The sequence below is a fragment of the Phyllobates terribilis genome, unplaced genomic scaffold, assembly GCF_046119375.1.
Source record: "Phyllobates terribilis strain yellow unplaced genomic scaffold, ASM4611937v1 Scaffold_4__5_contigs__length_816908805, whole genome shotgun sequence".
Classification (NCBI taxonomy): Eukaryota; Metazoa; Chordata; class Amphibia; order Anura; family Dendrobatidae; genus Phyllobates; species Phyllobates terribilis.
In genome coordinates this window covers 805,170,568-805,192,583 of record NW_027362764.1, presented here as the reverse complement: position 1 = coordinate 805,192,583, position 22,016 = coordinate 805,170,568, and the positions used below count along the sequence as shown (strand labels likewise).

At 40.4% G+C, this 22,016-nt stretch overlaps 1 protein-coding gene across 3 annotated transcripts in view; it reads left to right on the top strand.

The window, feature by feature from the left end:
- LOC141266121 (1-phosphatidylinositol 4,5-bisphosphate phosphodiesterase gamma-1-like) overlaps positions 1 to 22,016 on the top strand; it is a 275,329-nt gene that overhangs the window by 69,757 nt on the left and 183,556 nt on the right. The gene's annotated exons all lie outside the window — the stretch shown is intronic.

The window sequence follows — 22,016 nt, the reverse complement described above, 5'->3', positions numbered from 1 at the left end:
CAAGACACGGAAGAAGAAGGTGTTCAATGCTCAGAGACATGGCCGAGGTGAGGAGGCTGAGCCCGACCACCACTGAGCAAGACACAGGAGTACAAGGTGTTCAGTGCTCAGAGACACGGCCGAGCTGAGGAGGCTGAGCCCGACCACCACTGAGCAAGACACAGAAGTACAAGGTGTTTAATGCTCAGAGACACGGCCGAGGTGAGGAGGCTGAGCCCGACCACCACTGAGCAAAACACAGAAGAACAAGGTGTTCAATGCTCAGAGACACAGCCGAGGTGAGGAGGCTGAGCCCGACCACCACTGAGCAAAACACAGAAGTACAAGGTGTTCAGTGCTCAGAGACATGGCCGAGGTGAGGAGGCTGAGCCCGACCACCACTAAGCAAGACACGGAAGAACAAGGTGTTCAATGCTCAGAGACCTAGCCGAGGTGAGGAGACTGAGCCCGACCACCACTGAGCAAGACACAGGAGTACAAGGTGTTCAGTGCTCAGAGACACGGCCGAGGTGAGGAGGCTGAGCCCTACCATCACAGAAGTACAAGGTGCTCAGAGACACGGCCGAGGTGAGGTGAGTGAGCCCGACCACCACTGAGCAAAACACAGAAGTACAAGGTGCTCAGAGACACGGCCGAGGTGAGGAGGCTGAGCCCGACCACCACTGAGCAAGACACGGAAGAACAAGGTGTTCAATGCTCAGAGACCTAGCCGAGGTGAGGAGACTGAGCCCGACCACCACTGAGCAAGACACGGAAGAACAAGGTGTTCAATGCTCAGAGACATGGCCGAGGTGAGGAGACTGAGCCCGACCATCACTGAGCAAGACACAGAAGTACAAGGTGCTCAGAGACACGGCCGAGGTGAGGAGGCTGAGCCCGACCACCACTGAGCAAGACACGGAAGAACAAGGTGTTCAATGCTCAGAGACACGGCCGAGGTGAGGAGGCTGAGCCCGACCACCACTGAGCAAGACACGGAAGAACAAGGTGTTCAGTGCTCAGAGACACGGCCGAGGTGAGGAGGCTGAGCCCGACCACCACTGAGCAAGACACGGAAGAACAAGGTGTTCAGTGCTCAGAGACACGGCCGAGGTGAGGAGGCTGAGCCCGACCACCACTGAGCAAAACACAGAAGAGCAAGGTGTTGAGTGCTCCGAGACATGGCCGAGGTGAGGAGACTGAGCCCGACCACCACTGAGCAAAACACAGAAGTACAAGGTGCTCAGTGATCAGAGACATGGCCGAGGTGAGGAGGCTGAGCCCGACCACCACTGAGCAAAACACAGAAGTACAAGGTGTTTAATGCTCAGAGACACGGCCGAGGTGAGGAGGCTGAGCCCGACCACCACTGAGCAAGACACGGAAGAACAAGGTGTTCAGTGCTCCGAGACATGGCCGAGGTGAGGAGGCTGAGCCCGACCACCACTGAGCAAAACACAGAAGAGCAAGGTGTTCAATGCTCAGAGACACGGCCGAGGTGAGGAGACTGAGCCCGACCACCACTGAGCAAGACACAGAAGTACAAGGTGCTCAGAGAAACGGCCGAGGTGAGGAGGCTGAGCCCGACCACCACTGAGCAAGACACAGAAGTACAAGGTGTTTAATGCTCAGAGACACGGCCGAGGTGAGGAGGCTGAGCCCGACCACCACTGAGCAAAACACAGAAGAACAAGGTGTTCAATGCTCAGAGACACGGCCGAGGTGAGGAGGCTGAGCCCGACCACCACTGAGCAAAACACAGAAGTACAAGGTGTTCAGTGCTCAGAGACATGGCCGAGGTGAGGAGGCTGAGCCCGACCACCACTGAGCAAGACACGGAAGAAGAAGGTGTTCAATGCTCAGAGACATGGCCGAGGTGAGGAGGCTGAGCCCGACCACCACTGAGCAAGACACAGGAGTACAAGGTGTTCAGTGCTCAGAGACACGGCCGAGCTGAGGAGGCTGAGCCCGACCACCACTGAGCAAGACACAGAAGTACAAGGTGTTTAATGCTCAGAGACACGGCCGAGGTGAGGAGGCTGAGCCCGACCACCACTGAGCAAAACACAGAAGAACAAGGTGTTCAATGCTCAGAGACACAGCCGAGGTGAGGAGGCTGAGCCCGACCACCACTGAGCAAAACACAGAAGTACAAGGTGTTCAGTGCTCAGAGACATGGCCGAGGTGAGGAGGCTGAGCCCGACCACCACTAAGCAAGACACGGAAGAACAAGGTGTTCAATGCTCAGAGACCTAGCCGAGGTGAGGAGACTGAGCCCGACCACCACTGAGCAAGACACAGGAGTACAAGGTGTTCAGTGCTCAGAGACACGGCCGAGGTGAGGAGGCTGAGCCCTACCATCACAGAAGTACAAGGTGCTCAGAGACACGGCCGAGGTGAGGTGAGTGAGCCCGACCACCACTGAGCAAAACACAGAAGTACAAGGTGCTCAGAGACACGGCCGAGGTGAGGAGGCTGAGCCCGACCACCACTGAGCAAGACACGGAAGAACAAGGTGTTCAATGCTCAGAGACCTAGCCGAGGTGAGGAGACTGAGCCCGACCACCACTGAGCAAGACACGGAAGAACAAGGTGTTCAATGCTCAGAGACATGGCCGAGGTGAGGAGACTGAGCCCGACCACCACTGAGCAAGACACGGAAGAACAAGGTGTTCAATGCTCAGAGACATGGCCGAGGTGAGGAGACTGAGCCCGACCATCACTGAGCAAGACACAGAAGTACAAGGTGCTCAGAGACACGGCCGAGGTGAGGAGGCTGAGCCCGACCACCACTGAGCAAGACACGGAAGAACAAGGTGTTCAATGCTCAGAGACATGGCCGAGGTGAGGAGACTGAGCCCGACCACCACTGAGCAAAACACAGAAGTACAAGGTGCTCAGAGACACGGCCGAGGTGAGGAGACTGAGCTCGACCACCACTGAGCAAGACACGGAAGAACAAGGTGTTCAATGCTCAGAGACATGGCCGAGGTGAGGAGGCTGAGCCCGACCACCACTGAGCAAGACACGGAAGAACAAGGTGTTCAATGCTCAGAGACATGGCCGAGGTGAGGAGGCTGAGCCCGACCATCACTGAGCAAGACACAGAAGTACAAGGTGCTCAGAGACACGGCCGAGGTGAGGAGGCTGAGCCCGACCACCACTGAGCAAGACACAGAAGTACAAGGTGCTCGGAGACACGGCCGAGGTGAGGAGGCTGAGCCCGACCACCACTGAGCAAGACACAGAAGTACAAAGTGCTCAGAGAAATGGCTGAGGTGAGGAGGCTGAGACCAGCCACCACTGAGCAAGACATGCAAGTAAAAGGTGTTCAGTGTTCAGAAACATGGCCAAAGTGAGGAGGCTGAGCCCGACCACCACTGAGCAAGACACAGAAGTGGGGAAATGTCAATATTGAGTCAAGAAATGTCTGATACAGATTTTCACAGCTTTTATGGATGGATGAGATGAGACTAATCTGGACGGAGCAGATGGATGGGCCGTAGCTGGATCAGTATCAGGCTTAGACCTCCATTTCCTATATATATTACTATATCACACTGAGGAGAAGGGCAGCCATATTACTATATATATTACTATATCACACTGAGGAGAAGGGCAGCCATATTACTATATATATTACTATATCACACTGAGGAGAAGGGCGGCCATATTACTATATATATTACTATATCACACTGAGGAGAAGGGCGGCCATATTACTATATATATTACTATATCACACTGAGGAGAAGGGCGGCCATATTACTATATATGTTACTATATCACACTGAGGAGAAGGGCGGCCATATTACTATATATATTACTATATCACACTGAGGAGAAGGGCGGCCATATTACTATATATATTACTATATCACACTGAGGAGAAGGGTGGCCATATTACTATATATATTACTATATCACACTGAGGAGAAGGGCGGCCATATTACTATATATATTACTATATCACACTGAGGAGAAGGGCAGCCATATTACTATATATATTACTATATCACACTGAGGAGAAGGGCGGCCATATTACTATATATATTACTATATCACACTGAGGAGAAGGGCAGCCATATTACTATATATATATTACTATATCACACTGAGGAGAAGGGTGGCCATATTACTATATATATTACTATATCACACTGAGGAGGAGGGCGGCCATATTACTATATATATTACTATATCACACAGAGGAGAAGGGTGTCCATATTACTATATATATTACTATATCATCACTGAGGAGAAGGGCGGCCATATTACTATATATATTACTATATCACACTGAGGAGAAGGGCGGCCATATTACTATATATATATTACTATATCACACTGAGGAGAAGGGCGGCCATATTACTATATATATTACTATATCACACTGAGGAGAAGGGCGGCCATATTACTATATATATTACTATATCACACTGAGGAGAAGGGCAGCCATATTACTATATATATTACTATATTACACTGAGGAGAAGGGCGGCCATATTACTATATATATTACTATATCACACTGAGGAGAAGGGCGGCCATATTACTATATATATTACTATATCACACTGAGGAAGAGGGTGGCCATATTACTATATATATTACTATATCACACTGAGGAGAAGGGCGGCCATATTACTATATATATTACTATATCACACTGAGGAGAAGGGCGGCCATATTACTATATATATTACTATATCACACTGAGGAGAAGGGCGGCCATATTACTATATATATTACTATATTACACTGAGGAGAAGGGCGGCCATATTACTATATATATTACTATATTACACTGAGGAGAAGGGCGGCCATATTACTATATATATTACTATATCACACTGAGGAGAAGGGCGGCCATATTACTATATATATTACTATATCATACTGAGGAGAAGGGCGGCCATATTACTATATATATTACTATATCACACTGAGGAGAAGGGCGACCATATTACTATATATATTACTGTATCACACTGAGGAGAAGGGCGGCCATATTACTATATATATTACTATATCACACTGAGGAGAAGGGCGGCCATATTACTATATATATTACTATATCACACTGAGGAGAAGGGTGACCATATTACTATATATATTACTGTATCACACTGAGGAGAAGGGCGGCCATATTACTATATATATTACTATATCACACTGAGGAGAAGGGCGGCCATATTACTATATATATTACTATATCACACTGAGGAAGAGGGCGGCCATATTACTATATATATTACTATATCACACTGAGGAGAAGGGCGGCCATATTACTATATATATTACTATATCACACTGAGGAGAAGGGCGGCCATATTACTATATATATTACTATATCACACTGAGGAGAAGGGCGGCCATATTACTATATATATTACTATATCACACTGAGGAGAAGGGCGGCCATATTACTATATATATTACTATATCACACTGAGGAGCAGGACAGCCATATTACTATATATATTACTATATCACACTGAGGAGAAGGGCAGCCATATTACTATATATATTACTATATTACACTGAGGAGGAGGGCGGCCATATTACTATATATATTACTATATCACACTGAGGAGAAGGGCAGCCATATTACTATATATATTACTATATTACACTGAGGAGAAGGGCGGCCATATTACTATATATATTACCATATCACACTGAGGAGAAGGGTGGCCATATTACTATATATATTACTATATCACACTGAGGAGAAGGGCGGCCATATTACTATATATATTACTATATCATACTGAGGAGAAGGGCGGCCATATTACTATATATATTACTATATCACACTGAGGAGAAGGGCGGCCATATTACTATATATATTACTGTATCACACTGAGGAGAAGGACAGCCATATTACTATATTTATTACTAAATCACACTGAGGAGAAGGGCAGCCATATTGCTATATATATTACTATATCACACTGAGGAGAAGGGCGGCCATATTACTATATATATTACTATATCACACTGAGGAGAAGGGCGGCCATATTACTATATATATATTACTATATCACACTGAGGAGAAGGGCGGCCATATTACTATATATATTACTATATCACACTGAGGAGAAGGACGACCATATTACTATATATATTACTATATCACACTGAGGAGAAGGGCGGCCATATTACTATATATATTACTATATCACACTGAGGAGGAGGGCGGCCATATTACTATATATATATTACTATATCACACTGAGAAGAAGGGCAGCCATATTACTATATATATTACTATATCACACTGAGGAGAAGGACGACCATATTACTATATCACACTGAGGAGAAGGGCGGCCATATTACTATATATATTACTATATCACACTGAGGAGAAGGGCGGCCATATTACTATATATATTACTATATCACACTGAGGAGAAGGGCGGCCATATTACTATATATATTACTATATCACACTGAGGAGAAGGGAAGCCATATTACTATATATATTACTATATTACACTGAGGAGAAGGGCGGCCATATTACTATATATATTACTATATCACACTGAGGAGAAGGGCGACCATATTACTATATATATTACTGTATCACACTGAGGAGAAGGGCGGCCATATTACTATATATATTACTATATCACACTGAGGAGAAGGGCAGCCATATTACTATATATATTACTATATCATACTGAGGGGAAGGGCGGCCATATTACTATATATATTTCTATATCACACTGAGGAGAAGGGCGGCCATATTACTATATAAATTACTATATCACACTGAGGAGAAGGGTGGCCATATTACTATATATATTACTATATCACACTGAGGAGAAGGGCGGCCATAATACTATATATATATATTACTATATCATCACTGAGAAGGACAGCCATATTACTATATATATTACTATATCACACTGAGGAGAAGGGCAGCCATATTACTATATATATTACTATATCATACTGAGGAGAAGGGCGGCCATATTACTATATATATTACTATATCACACTGAGGAGAAGGGCAGCCATATTACTATATATATTACTATATCATACTGAGGAGAAGGGCAGCCATATTACTATATATATTACTATATCATCACTAAGGAGAAGGGCGGCCATATTATTATATATATTACTATATCACACTGAGGAGAAGGGCGGCCATATTACTATATATATTACTATATCACACTGAGGAGAAGGGCGGCCATATTACTAAATATATATTACTATATCACACTGAGGAGAAGAGCGGCCATATTACTATATATATTACTATATCATCACTAAGGAGAAGGGCGGCCATATTATTATATATATTACTATATCACACTGAGGAGAAGGGCGGCCATGTTACTATATATATTACTATATCTTCACTGAGGAGAAGGGTGGCCATATTACTATATTTATTACTATATCATACTGAGGAGAAGGGCGGCCATATTACTATATCACACTGAGGAGAAGGGTGACCATATTACTATATATATTACTATATCACACTGAGGAGAAGGGCGGCCATATTACTATATATATTACTATATCACACTGAGGAGAAGAGCGGCCATATTACTATATATATTACTATATCACACTGAGGAGAAGAGCGGCCATATTACTATATATGTTACTATATCACACTGAGGAGAAGGGCGGCCAAATTACTATATATATTACTATATCACACTGAGGAGAAGGGCGGCCATATTACTATATATATTACTATATCACACGGAGGAGAAGAGCGGCCATATTACTATATATATTACTATATCACACTGAGGAGAAGGGCGGCCATATTACTATATCACACTGAGGAGAAGGGCGGCCATATTACTATATATATATTACTATATCACACTGAGGAGAAGGGCGGCCATATTACTATATATATTACTGTATCACACTGAGGAGAAGAGCGGCCATATTACTATATATATTACTATATCACACTGAGGAGAAGGGCGGCCATATTACTATATATATTACTATATCACACTGAGGAGAAGGGCGGCCATATTACTATATATATTACTATATCACACTGAGGAGAAGAGCGGCCATATTACTATATATAATACTATATCACACTGAGGAGAAGAGCGGCCATATTACTATATATATTACTATATCACACTGAGGAGAAGGGCGGCCAAATTACTATATATATTACTATATCACACGGAGGAGAAGAGCGGCCATATTACTATATATATTACTATATCACACTGAGGAGAAGGGCGGCCATATTACTATATATATATTACTATATCACACTGAGGAGAAGGGCGGCCATATTACTATATATATTACTGTATCACACTGAGGAGAAGAGCGGCCATATTACTATATATATTAGTATATCACACTGAGGAGTAGGGAGGCCATATTACTATATATATATTACTATATCACACTGAGGAGAAGGGCGGCCATATTACTATATATATTACTATATCACACTGAAGAGAAGGGTGGCCATATTACTATATATATTACTATATCACACTGAGGAGGAGGGCGGCCATATTACTATATATATTACTATATCACACTGAGGAGAAGAGCGGCCACATTGCTATATATATTACTAGATCATCACTGAGGAGAAGGGCGGCCAGATTACTATATATATATTACTATATCACACTGAGGAGAAGGGCGGCCATATTACTATAAATATTACTGTATCACACTGAGGAGAAGGGCGGCCATATTACTATATATATTACTATATCACACTGAGGAGAAGAGCGGCCATATTACTATATATATTACTATATCACACTGAGGAGGAGGGCGGCCATATTACTATATATATTACTATATCACACTGAGGAGAAGGGCGGCCATATTACTATATATATTACTATATCACACTGAGGAGAAGGGCGGCCATATTACTATATATATTACTATATCACACTGAGAAGAAGGGCGGCCATATTACTATATATATTACTATATCACACTGAGGAGAAGGGCGGCCATATTACTATATATATATATTACTATATCACACTGAGGAGAAGGGCGGCCATATTACTATATATATATTACTGTATCACACTGAGGAGAAAGGCGGCCATATTACTATATATATATTACTATATCATCACTGAGGAGAAGGGCGGCCATATTACTATATATATTACTATATCACACTGAGGAGAAGGGCGGCCATATTACTTTATATATATTACTATATCACACTGAGGAGAAGGGCGGCCATATTACTATATATATTACTATATCACACTGAGGAGAAGGGCGGCCATATTACTATATATATTACTAGATCATCGCTGAGGAGAAGGGCGACCATATTACTATATATATTACTGTATCACACTGAGGAGAAGGGTGGCCATATTACTATATATAGTACTATATCACACTGAGGAGAAGGGCAGACATATTACTATATATATTACTATATCATCACTGAGGAGAAGAGCGGCCATATTACTATATATATTACTGTATCACACTGAGGAGAAGGGTGTCCATATTACTATATATATATTACTATATCACACTGAGGAGAAGGGCGGCCATATTACTATATATATTACTATATCACACTGAGGAGAAGGGCGGCCATATTACTATATATAATACTGTATCACACTGAGCAGAAGAGCGGCCCTATTACTATATATATTACTATATCATCACTGAGGAGAAGGGCGGCCATATTACTATATATATTACTATATCACACTGAGAAGAAGGGCAGCCATATTACTATATATATTACTATATCACACTGAGGAGAAGGGCGGCCATATTACTATATATATTACTATATCACACTGAGGAGAATGGCAGCCATATTACTATATATATTACTATATTACACTGAGGAGAAGGGCGGCCATATTACTATATATATTACTATATCACACTGAGGAGAAGGGCAGCCATATTACTATATATATTACTATATCACACTGAGGAGAAGGGCGGCCATATTACTATATATATTACTATATCACACTGAGGAGAAGGGCGGCCATATTACTATATCACACTGAGGAGAAGGGCGGCCATATTACTATATATATTACTATATCACACTGAGGAGCAGGACAGCCATATTACTATATATATTACTATATCACACTGAGGAGAAGGGCAGCCATATTACTATATATATTACTATATTACACTGAGGAGGAGGGTGGCCATATTACTATATATATTACTATATCACACTGAGGAGAAGGGCAGCCATATTACTATATGTATTACTATATTACACTGAGGAGAAGGGCGGCCATATTACTATATATATTACTATATCACACTGAGGAGAAGGGCGGCCATATTACTATATATATTACTATATCACACTGAGGAGAAGGGCGGCCATATTACTATATATATTACTATATCATACTGAGGAGAAGAGCGGCCATATTACTATATATATTACTATATCACACTGAGGAGAAGGGCGGCCATATTACTATATATATTACTGTATCACACTGAGGAGAAGGACAGCCATATTACTATATTTATTACTATATCACACTGAGGAGAAGGGCAGCCATATTACTATATATATTACTATATCACACTGAGGAGAAGGGCGGCCATATTACTATATATATTACTATATCACACTGAGGAGAAGGGCGGCCATATTACTATATATATATTGCTATATCACACTGAGAAGGGCGGCCATATTACTATATATATTACTATATCACACTGAGGAGAAGGACGACCATATTACTATATATATTACTATATCACACTGAGGAGAAGGGCAGCCATATTACTATATATATTACTATATTACACTGAGGAGGAGGGCGGCCATATTACTATATATATTACTATATCACACTGAGGAGAAGGGCAGCCATATTACTATATATATTACTATATTACACTGAGGAGAAGGGCGGCCATATTACTATATATATTACTATATCACACTGAGGAGAAGGGCGGCCATATTACTATATATATTACTATATCACACTGAGGAGAAGGGCGGCCATATTACTATATATATTACTATATCATACTGAGGAGAAGGGCGGCCATATTACTATATATATTACTATATCACACTGAGGAGAAGGGCGACCATATTACTATATATATTACTGTATCACACTGAGGAGAAGGGCGGCCATATTACTATATATATTACTATATCACACTGAGGAGAAGGGCGGCCATATTACTATATATATTACTATATCACACTGAGGAGAAGGGCGACCATATTACTATATATATTACTGTATCACACTGAGGAGAAGGGCGGCCATATTACTATATATATTACTATATCACACTGAGGAGAAGGTCGGCCATATTACTATATATATTACTATATCACACTGAGGAAGAGGGCGGCCATATTACTATATATATTACTATATCACACTGAGGAGAAGGGCGGCCATATTACTATATATATTACTATATCACACTGAGGAGAAGGGCGACCATATTACTATATATATTACTATATCACACTGAGGAGAAGGGCGGCCATATTACTATATATATTACTATATCACACTGAGGAGAAGGGCGGCCATATTACTATATATATTACTATATCACACTGAGGATTAGGGCGGCCATATTACTATATATATTACTGTATCACACTGAGGAGAAGGGCGGCCATATTACTATATATATTACTATATCACACTGAGGAGAAGGGCGGCCATATTACTATATATATTACTATATCACACTGAGGAGAAGGGCGACCATATTACTATATATATTACTGTATCACACTGAGGAGAAGGGCGGCCATATTACTATATATATTACTATATCACACTGAGGAGAAGGGCGGCCATATTACTATATCTATTACTATATCACACTGAGGAAGAGGGCGGCCATATTACTATATATATTACTATATCACACTGAGGAGAAGGGCGGCCATATTACTATATATATTACTATATCACACTGAGGAGAAGGGCGACCATATTACTATATATATTACTATATCACACTGAGGAGAAGGGCGGCCATATTACTATATATATTACTATATCACACTGAGGAGAAGGGCGGCCATATTACTATATATATTACTATATCACACTGAGGAGCAGGACAGCCATATTACTATATATATTACTATATCACACTGAGGAGAAGGGCAGCCATATTACTATATATATTACTATATTACACTGAGGAGGAGGGCGGCCATATTACTATATATATTACTATATCACACTGAGGAGAAGGGCAGCCATATTACTATATATATTACTATATTACACTGAGGAGAAGGGCGGCCATATTACTATATATATTACTATATCACACTGAGGAGAAGGGCGGCCATATTACTATATATATTACTATATCACACTGAGGAGAAGGGCGGCCATATTACTATATATATTACTATATCATACTGAGGAGAAGGGCGGCCATATTACTATATATATTACTATATCACACTGAGGAGAAGGGCGGCCATATTACTATATATATTACTGTATCACACTGAGGAGAAGGACAGCCATATTACTATATTTATTACTAAATCACACTGAGGAGAAGGGCAGCCATATTACTATATATATTACTATATCACACTGAGGAGAAGGGCGGCCATATTACTATATATATTACTATATCACACTGAGGAGAAGGGCGGCCATATTACTATATATATATTACTATATCACACTGAGGAGAAGGGCGGCCATATTACTATATATATTACTATATCACACTGAGGAGAAGGACGACCATATTACTATATATATTACTATATCACACTGAGGAGAAGGGCGGCCATATTACTATATATATTACTATATCACACTGAGGAGAAGGGCTGCCATATTACTATATATATATTACTATATCACACTGAGAAGAAGGGCAGCCATATTACTATATATATTACTATATCACACTGAGGAGAAGGACGACCATATTACTATATCACACTGAGGAGAAGGGCGGCCATATTACTATATATATTACTATATCACACTGAGGAGAAGGGCGGCCATATTACTATATATATTACTATATCACACTGAGGAGAAGGGCGGCCATATTACTATATATATTACTATATCACACTGAGGAGAAGGGAAGCCATATTACTATATATATTACTATATTACACTGAGGAGAAGGGCGGCCATATTACTATATATATTACTATATCACACTGAGGAGAAGGGCGACCATATTACTATATATATTTCTATATCACACTGAGGAGAAGGGCGGCCATATTACTATATAAATTACTATATCACACTGAGGAGAAGGGTGGCCATATTACTATATATATTACTATATCACACTGAGGAGAAGGGCGGCCATATTACTATATATATATATTACTATATCATCACTGAGAAGGACAGCCATATTACTATATATATTACTATATCACACTGAGGAGAAGGGCAGCCATATTACTATATATATTACTATATCATACTGAGGAGAAGGGCGGCCATATTACTATATATATTACTATATCACACTGAGGAGAAGGGCAGCCATATTACTATATATATTACTATATCATACTGAGGAGAAGGGCGGCCATATTACTATATATATTACTATATCATCACTAAGGAGAAGGGCGGCCATATTATTATATATATTACTATATCACACTGAGGAGAAGGGCGGCCATATTACTATATATATTACTATATCACACTGAGGTAGGCGGCCATATTACTAAATATATATTACTATATCACACTGAGGAGAAGAGCGGCCATATTACTATATATATTACTATATCATCACTGAGGAGAAGGGTGGCCATATTACTATATTTATTACTATATCATACTGAGGAGAAGGGCGGCCATATTACTATATCACACTGAGGAGAAGGGTGACCATATTACTATATATATTACTATATCACACTGAGGAGAAGGGCGGCCATATTACTATATATATTACTATATCACACTGAGGAGGAGGGCGGCCATATTACTATATACATTACTATATCATCACTGAGGAGAAGGGCGGCCATATTATTATATATATTACTAGATCATCACTGAGGAGAAGAGCGGCCATATTACTATATATATTACTATATCACACTGAGAAGGGCGGCCATATTACTATATATATTACTATATCACACTGAGGAGAAGGGCGGCCATATTACTATATATATTACTATATCACACTGAGAAGAAGGGCGGCCATATTACTATATATATTACTATATCACACTGAGGAGAAGAGCGGCCATATTACTATATATATTACTATATCACACTGAGTAGAAGGGCGGCCATATTACTATATATATATTACTATATCACACTGAGGAGAAGGGCGGCCATATTACTATATATATTACTATATCACACTGAGGAGAGGAGCGGCCATATTACTATATATATTACTATATCACACTGAGGAGAAGGGCGGCCATATTACTATATATATTACTATATCACACTGAGGAGAAGGGCAGCCATATTACTATATATATTACTATATCACACTGAGGAGAAGAGCGGCCATATTACTATATATATTACTATATCACACTGAGGAGAAGAGCGGCCATATTACTATATATATTACTATATCACACTGAGGAGAAGGGCGGCCAAATTACTATATATATTACTATATCACACTGAGGAGAAGGGCGGCCATATTACTATATATATTACTATATCACACGGAGGAGAAGAGCTGCCATATTACTATATATATTACTATATCACACTGAGGAGAAGGGCGGCCATATTACTATATCACACTGAGGAGAAGGGCGGCCATATTACTATATATATATTACTATATCACACTGAGGAGAAGGGCGGCCATATTACTATATATATTACTGTATCACACTGAGGAGAAGAGCGGCCATATTACTATATATATTAGTATATCACACTGAGGAGGAGGGAGGCCATATTACTATATATATATTACTATATCACACTGAGAAGGGCGGCCATATTACTATATATATTACTATATCACACTGAAGAGAAGGGTGGCCATATTACTATATATATTACTATATCACACTGAGGAGAAGGGCGGCCATATTACTATATATATTACTATATCACACTGAGTAGAAGAGCGGCCACATTGCTATATATATTACTAGATCATCACTGAGGAGAAGGGCGGCCATATTACTATATATATATTACTATATCACACTGAGGAGAAGGGCGGCCATATTACTATATATATTACTGTATCACACTGAGGAGAAGGGCGGCCATATTACTATATATATTACTATATCACACTGAGGAGAAGAGCGGCCATATTACTATATATATTACTATATCACACTGAGGAGGAGGGCGGCCATATTACTATATATATTACTATATCATCACTGACGAGAAGGGCGGCCATATTATTATATATATTACTAGATCATCACTGAGGAGAAGAGCGGCCATATTACTATATATATTACTATATCACACTGAGGAGGAGGGCGGCCATATTACTATATATATTACTATATCACACTGAGGAGGAGGGCGGCCATATTACTATATATATTACTATATCACACTGAGGAGAAGGGCGGCCATATTACTATATATATTACTATATCACACTGAGGAGAAGGGCGGCCATATTACTATATATATTACTATATCACACTGAGAAGAAGGGCGGCCATATTACTATATATATTACTATATCACACTGAGGAGAAGGGCGGCCATATTACTATATATATATATTACTATATCACACTGAGGAGAAGGGCGGCCATATTACTATATATATATTACTGTATCACACTGAGGAGAAAGGCGGCCATATTACTATATATATATTACTATATCATCACTGAGGAGAAGGGCGGCCATATTACTATATATATTACTATATCACACTGAAGAGAAGGGTGGCCATATTACTATATATATTACTATATCACACTGAGGAGAAGGGCGGCCATATTACTATATATATTACTATATCACACTGAGTAGAAGAGCGGCCACATTGCTATATATATTACTAGCTCATCACTGAGGAGAAGGGCGGCCATATTACTATATATATGTTACTATATCACACTGAGGAGAAGGGCGGCCATATTACTATATATATTACTGTATCACACTGAGGAGAAGGGCGGCCATATTACTATATATATTACTATATCACACTGAGGAGAAGAGCGGCCATATTACTATATATATTACTATATCACACTGAGGAGGAGGGCGGCCATATTACTATATATATTACTATATCATCACTGACGAGAAGGGCGGCCATATTATTATATATATTACTAGATCATCACTGAGGAGAAGAGCGGCCATATTACTATATATATTACTATATCACACTGATGAGGAGGGCGGCCATATTACTATATATATTACTATATCACACTGAGGAGGAGGGCGGCCATATTACTATATATATTACTATATCACACTGAGGAGAAGGGCGGCCATATTACTATATATATTACTATATCACACTGAGGAGAAGGGCGGCCATATTACTATATATATTACTATATCACACTGAGAAGAAGGGCGGCCATATTACTATATATATTACTATATCACACTGAGGAGAAGGGCGGCCATATTACTATATATATATATTACTATATCACACTGAGGAGAAGGGCGGCCATATTACTATATATATATTACTGTATCACACTGAGGAGAAAGGCGGCCATATTACTATATATATATTACTATATCATCACTGAGGAGAAGGGCGGCCATATTACTATATATATTACTATATCACACTGAGGAGAAGGGCGGCCATATTACTATATATATATTACTATATCACACTGAGGAGAAGGGCGACCATATTACTATATATATTACTATATCACACTGAGGAGAAGGGCGGCCATATTACTATATATATTACTAGATCATCGCTGAGGAGAAGGGCGACCATATTACTATATATACTACTGTATCACACTGAGGAGAAGGGTGGCCATATTACTATATATAGTACTATATCACACTGAGGAGAAGGGCAGACATATTACTATATATATTACTATATCATCACTGAGGAGAAGAGCGGCCATATTACTATATATATTACTGTATCACACTGAGTAGAAGGGTGTCCATATTACTATGTATATATTACTATATCACACTGAGGAGAAGGGCGGCCATATTACTATATATATTACTATATCACACTGAGGAGAAGGGCGGCCATATTACTATATATAATACTGTATCACACTGAGGAGAAGAGCGGCCCTATTACTATATATATTACTATACCATCACTGAGGAGAAGGGCGGCCATATTACTATATATATTACTATATCACACTGAGGAGAAGGGCAGCCATATTACTATATATATTAGTATATCACACTGAGGAGAAGGGTGGCCATATTACTATATATATTACTATATCACACTGAGGAGAAGGGCAGCCATATTACTATATATATTACTATATTACACTGAGGAGAAGGGCGGCCATATTACTATATATATTACTATATCACACTGAGGAGAAGGGCAGCCATATTACTATATATATTACTATATCACACTGAGGAGAAGGGCGGCCATATTACTATATATATTACTATATCACACTGAGGAGAAGGGTGGCCATATTACTATATATATTACTATATCACACTGAGGAGAAGGGCGGCCATATTACTATATCACACTGAGGAGCAGGACATCCATATTACTATATATATTACTATATCACACTGAGGAGAAGGGCAGCCATATTACTATATATATTACTATATTACACTGAGGAGGAGGGCGGCCATATTACTATATATATTACTATATCACACTGAGGAGAAGGGCAGCCATATTACTATATATATTACTATATTACACTGAGGAGAAGGGCGGCCATATTACTATATATATTACTATATCACACTGAGGAGAAGGGCGGCCATATTACTATATATATTACTATATCACACTGAGGAGAAGGGCGGCCATATTACTATATATATTACTATATCATACTGAGGAGAAGAGCGGCCATATTACTATATATATTACTATATCACACTGAGGAGAAGGGCGGCCATATTACTATATATATTACTGTATCACACTGAGGAGAAGGACAGCCATATTACTATATTTATTACTATATCACACTGAGGAGAAGGGCAGCCATATTACTATATATATTACTATATCACACTGAGGAGAAGGGCGGCCATATTACTATATATATTACTATATCACACTGAGGAGAAGGGCGGCCATATTACTATATATATATTGCTATATCACACTGAGGAGAAGGGCGGCCATATTACTATATATATTACTATATCACACTGAGGAGAAGGACGACCATATTACTATATATATTACTATATCACACTGAGGAGAAGGGCGGCCATATTACTATAGATATTACTATATCACACTGAGGAGAAGGGCGGCCATATTACTATATATATATTACTATATCACACTGAAGAGAAGGGCAGCCATATTACTATATATATTACTATATCACACTGAGGAGAAGGACGACCATATTACTATATATATTACTATATCACACTGAGGAGAAGGGCGGCCATATTACTATATATATTACTTTATCACACTGAGGAGAAGGGCGGCCATATTACTATATATATTACTATATCACACTGAGGAGAAAGGCGGCCATATTGCTATATATATTACTATATCACACTGAGGAGAAGGGAAGCCATATTACTATATATATTACTATATTACACTGAGGAGAAGGGCGGCCATATTACTATATATATTACTATATCACACTGAGGAGAAGGGCGACCATATTACTATATATATTACTGTATCACTGAGGAGAAGGGCGGCCATATTACTATATATATTACTATATCACACTGAGGAGAAGAGCGGCCATATTACTATATATATTACTATATCATCACTAAGGAAAAGGGCGGCCATATTATTATATATATTACTATATCACACTGAGGAGAAGGGCGGCCATATTACTATATCTTCACTGAGGAGAAGGGTGGCCATATTACTATATTTATTACTATATCACACTGAGGAGAAGGGCGGCCATATTACTATATATATTACTATATCACACTGAGGAGAAGGGCGGCCATATTACTATATTTATTACTATATCATACTGAGGAGAAGGGCGGCTGACGCGCCCCTGGGCCTGTGTCGCGCTGCGTTGCGCACGCGGGAGCTTACCCGGAGCCGGATCTCTTGAGGGTTGTAGTCTCGTGGCGGTGATCCGGTCCGTGCCCAGGGAGTCAGACTAAGTGGCGCTGTATTAGCGGTAGATGTTGGACGACTACGCCACCCGTTGAATGCAGCTATTGAGCTGCCGCTGCAGGGCAGACCGCTGAGGCCGGTGGAAGGATGGTGCAGCGTGGATGGTATCACCCCCAACGGGAGGGGTATGGCCTCAGGGCAGCCGACGTGGATGATGGGGGTAGCAGGAACCACTCAGAGACGATGCGGTGTAGTTCAGGGTCTTTACTGGTGACAAAGATAGACCCTCCCGGAGTACTGGCTAGCGGTTGGGGCCTGGTCAGTCCTTGAGCAGATGGGATCTCCCCTGGCCAGGCGGAGTTGTAGGCCTCCCAAACTAACGATACTCTTCTGGCTACCTTGCTAGAAGCGAGTATAAGTAGCCCACGTCCCTGAGTGTACCGTGTGGTGCTCACCCGTATGGCCGGTGACTCGGGGCCTTCTAGTAGCTTCCGCTCCACGACGGCGGTGCTGGTCCCATGCGTGTGACCGTGCCTTCGGGTTTCTTGGCCAGAGGACCTGAAATCCCCTGCCTGACGGATTCTGCTGCTGGGTAAGAGTTAGTCCCCACAGCCTCGGACTCCGGGTCCGGTAAGAAATCTTCTCAGTCAGGGCGAGCTCTGCAGCTGCCAGCCCCTGACTCTTTGTAACACTGCTCCCACAGAGCTCCTGATGTTTCTTCCTATGCTGCTTCTCTTCTCTACTTCTGGCATGGCCCAGGAGCTGGGCCCAGCCGGAGCCACAGCTCCCTGTCAGCCCTCCTGGCTGAACTCTCCCTCTCAACTCTCTAACCCTGCCTCAGCCCCAGGTTTATACAGGGGAAGTTCTTCCCCTCCCAGGACTGGGCAGGAGGTGTGGCATGCATAGGATTCCTGACCAAGAGACCTCCCACCTGCTCTCAGACATAACATTGCTGTTACTGTGGAAACCAGACCCCTGGGGTGCCACACGGCCATATTACTATATCACACTGAGGAGAAGGGTGACCATATTACTATATATATTACTATATCACACTGAGGAGAAGGGTGACCATATTACTATATATATTACTATATCACACTGAGGAGAAGAGCGGCCATATTACTATATATATTACTATATCACACTGAAGAGAAGGGCGGCCATATTACTATATATATTACTATATCATACTGAGGAGAAGAGCGGCCATATTACTATATATATTACTATATCACACTGAGGAGAAGAGCGGCCATATTACTATATATATTACTATATCACACTGAGGAGAAGGGCGGCCATATTACTATATATATTACTATATCACACTGAGGAGAAGGGCGGCCATATTACTATATATATTACTATATCATCACTGAGGATAAGGGTGGCCATATTACTATATATATTATTATATCACACTGAGGAGAAGAGCGGCCATATTACTATATATATTACTATATCACACCGAGGAGAAGGGCGGCCATATTACTATATATATATTACTATATCACACTGAGGAGAAGGGCGGCCATATTACTATATCACACTGAGGAGAAGAGCGGCCATATTACTATATATATTACTTTATCACACTGAGGAGAAGGGCGGCCATATTACTATATATATTACTATATCACACTGAGGAGAAGGGCGGCCATATTACTATATATATTACTATATCACACTGAGGAGAAGAGCGGCCATATTACTATATATATTACTATATCACACTGAGGAGAAGAGCGGCCATATTACTATATATATTACTATATCACACTGAGGAGAAAGGCGGCCATATTACTATATATATTACTATATCACACTGAGGAGAAGGGCGGCCATATTACTATATATATTACTATATCACACTGAGGAGAAGAGCGGCCATATTACTATATCACACTGAGGAGAAGGGCGGCCATATTACTATATATATATTACTTTATCACACTGAGGAGAAGGGCGGCCATATTACTATATATATTACTGTATCACACTGAGGAGAAGAGCGGCCATATTACTATGTATATTAGTATATCACACTGAGGAGGAGGGCGGCCATATTACTATATATATATTACTATATCACACTGAGGAGGAGGGCGGCCAAATTACTATATATATATTACTATATCACACTGAGGAGAAGAGCGGCCATATTACTATATATATTAGTATATCACACTGAGGAGAAGGGCGGCCATATTACTATATATATTACTATATCACACTGAGGAGGAGGGCGGCCATATTACTATATATATTACTATATCACACTGAGGAGAAGGGCGGCCATATTACTATATATATTACTGTATCACACTGAGGAGAAGAGCGGCCATATTACTATATATATTAGTATATCACACTGAGGAGGAGGGCGGCCATATTACTATATATATATTACTATATCACACTGAGGAGGAGGGCGGCCATATTACTATATATATATTACTATATCACACTGAGGTGAAGAGCGGCCATATTACTATATATATTAGTATATCACACTGAGGAGAAGGGTGGCCATATTACTATATATATTACTATATCACACTGAGGAGAAGGGCGGCCATATTAATATATATATTACTATATCACACTGAAGAGAAGGGTGGCCATATTACTATATATATTACTATATCACACTGAGGAGAAGGGCGGCCATATTAATATATATATTACTATATCACACTGAAGAGAAGGGTGGCCATATTACTATATATATTACTATATCACACTGAGGAGGAGGGCGGCCA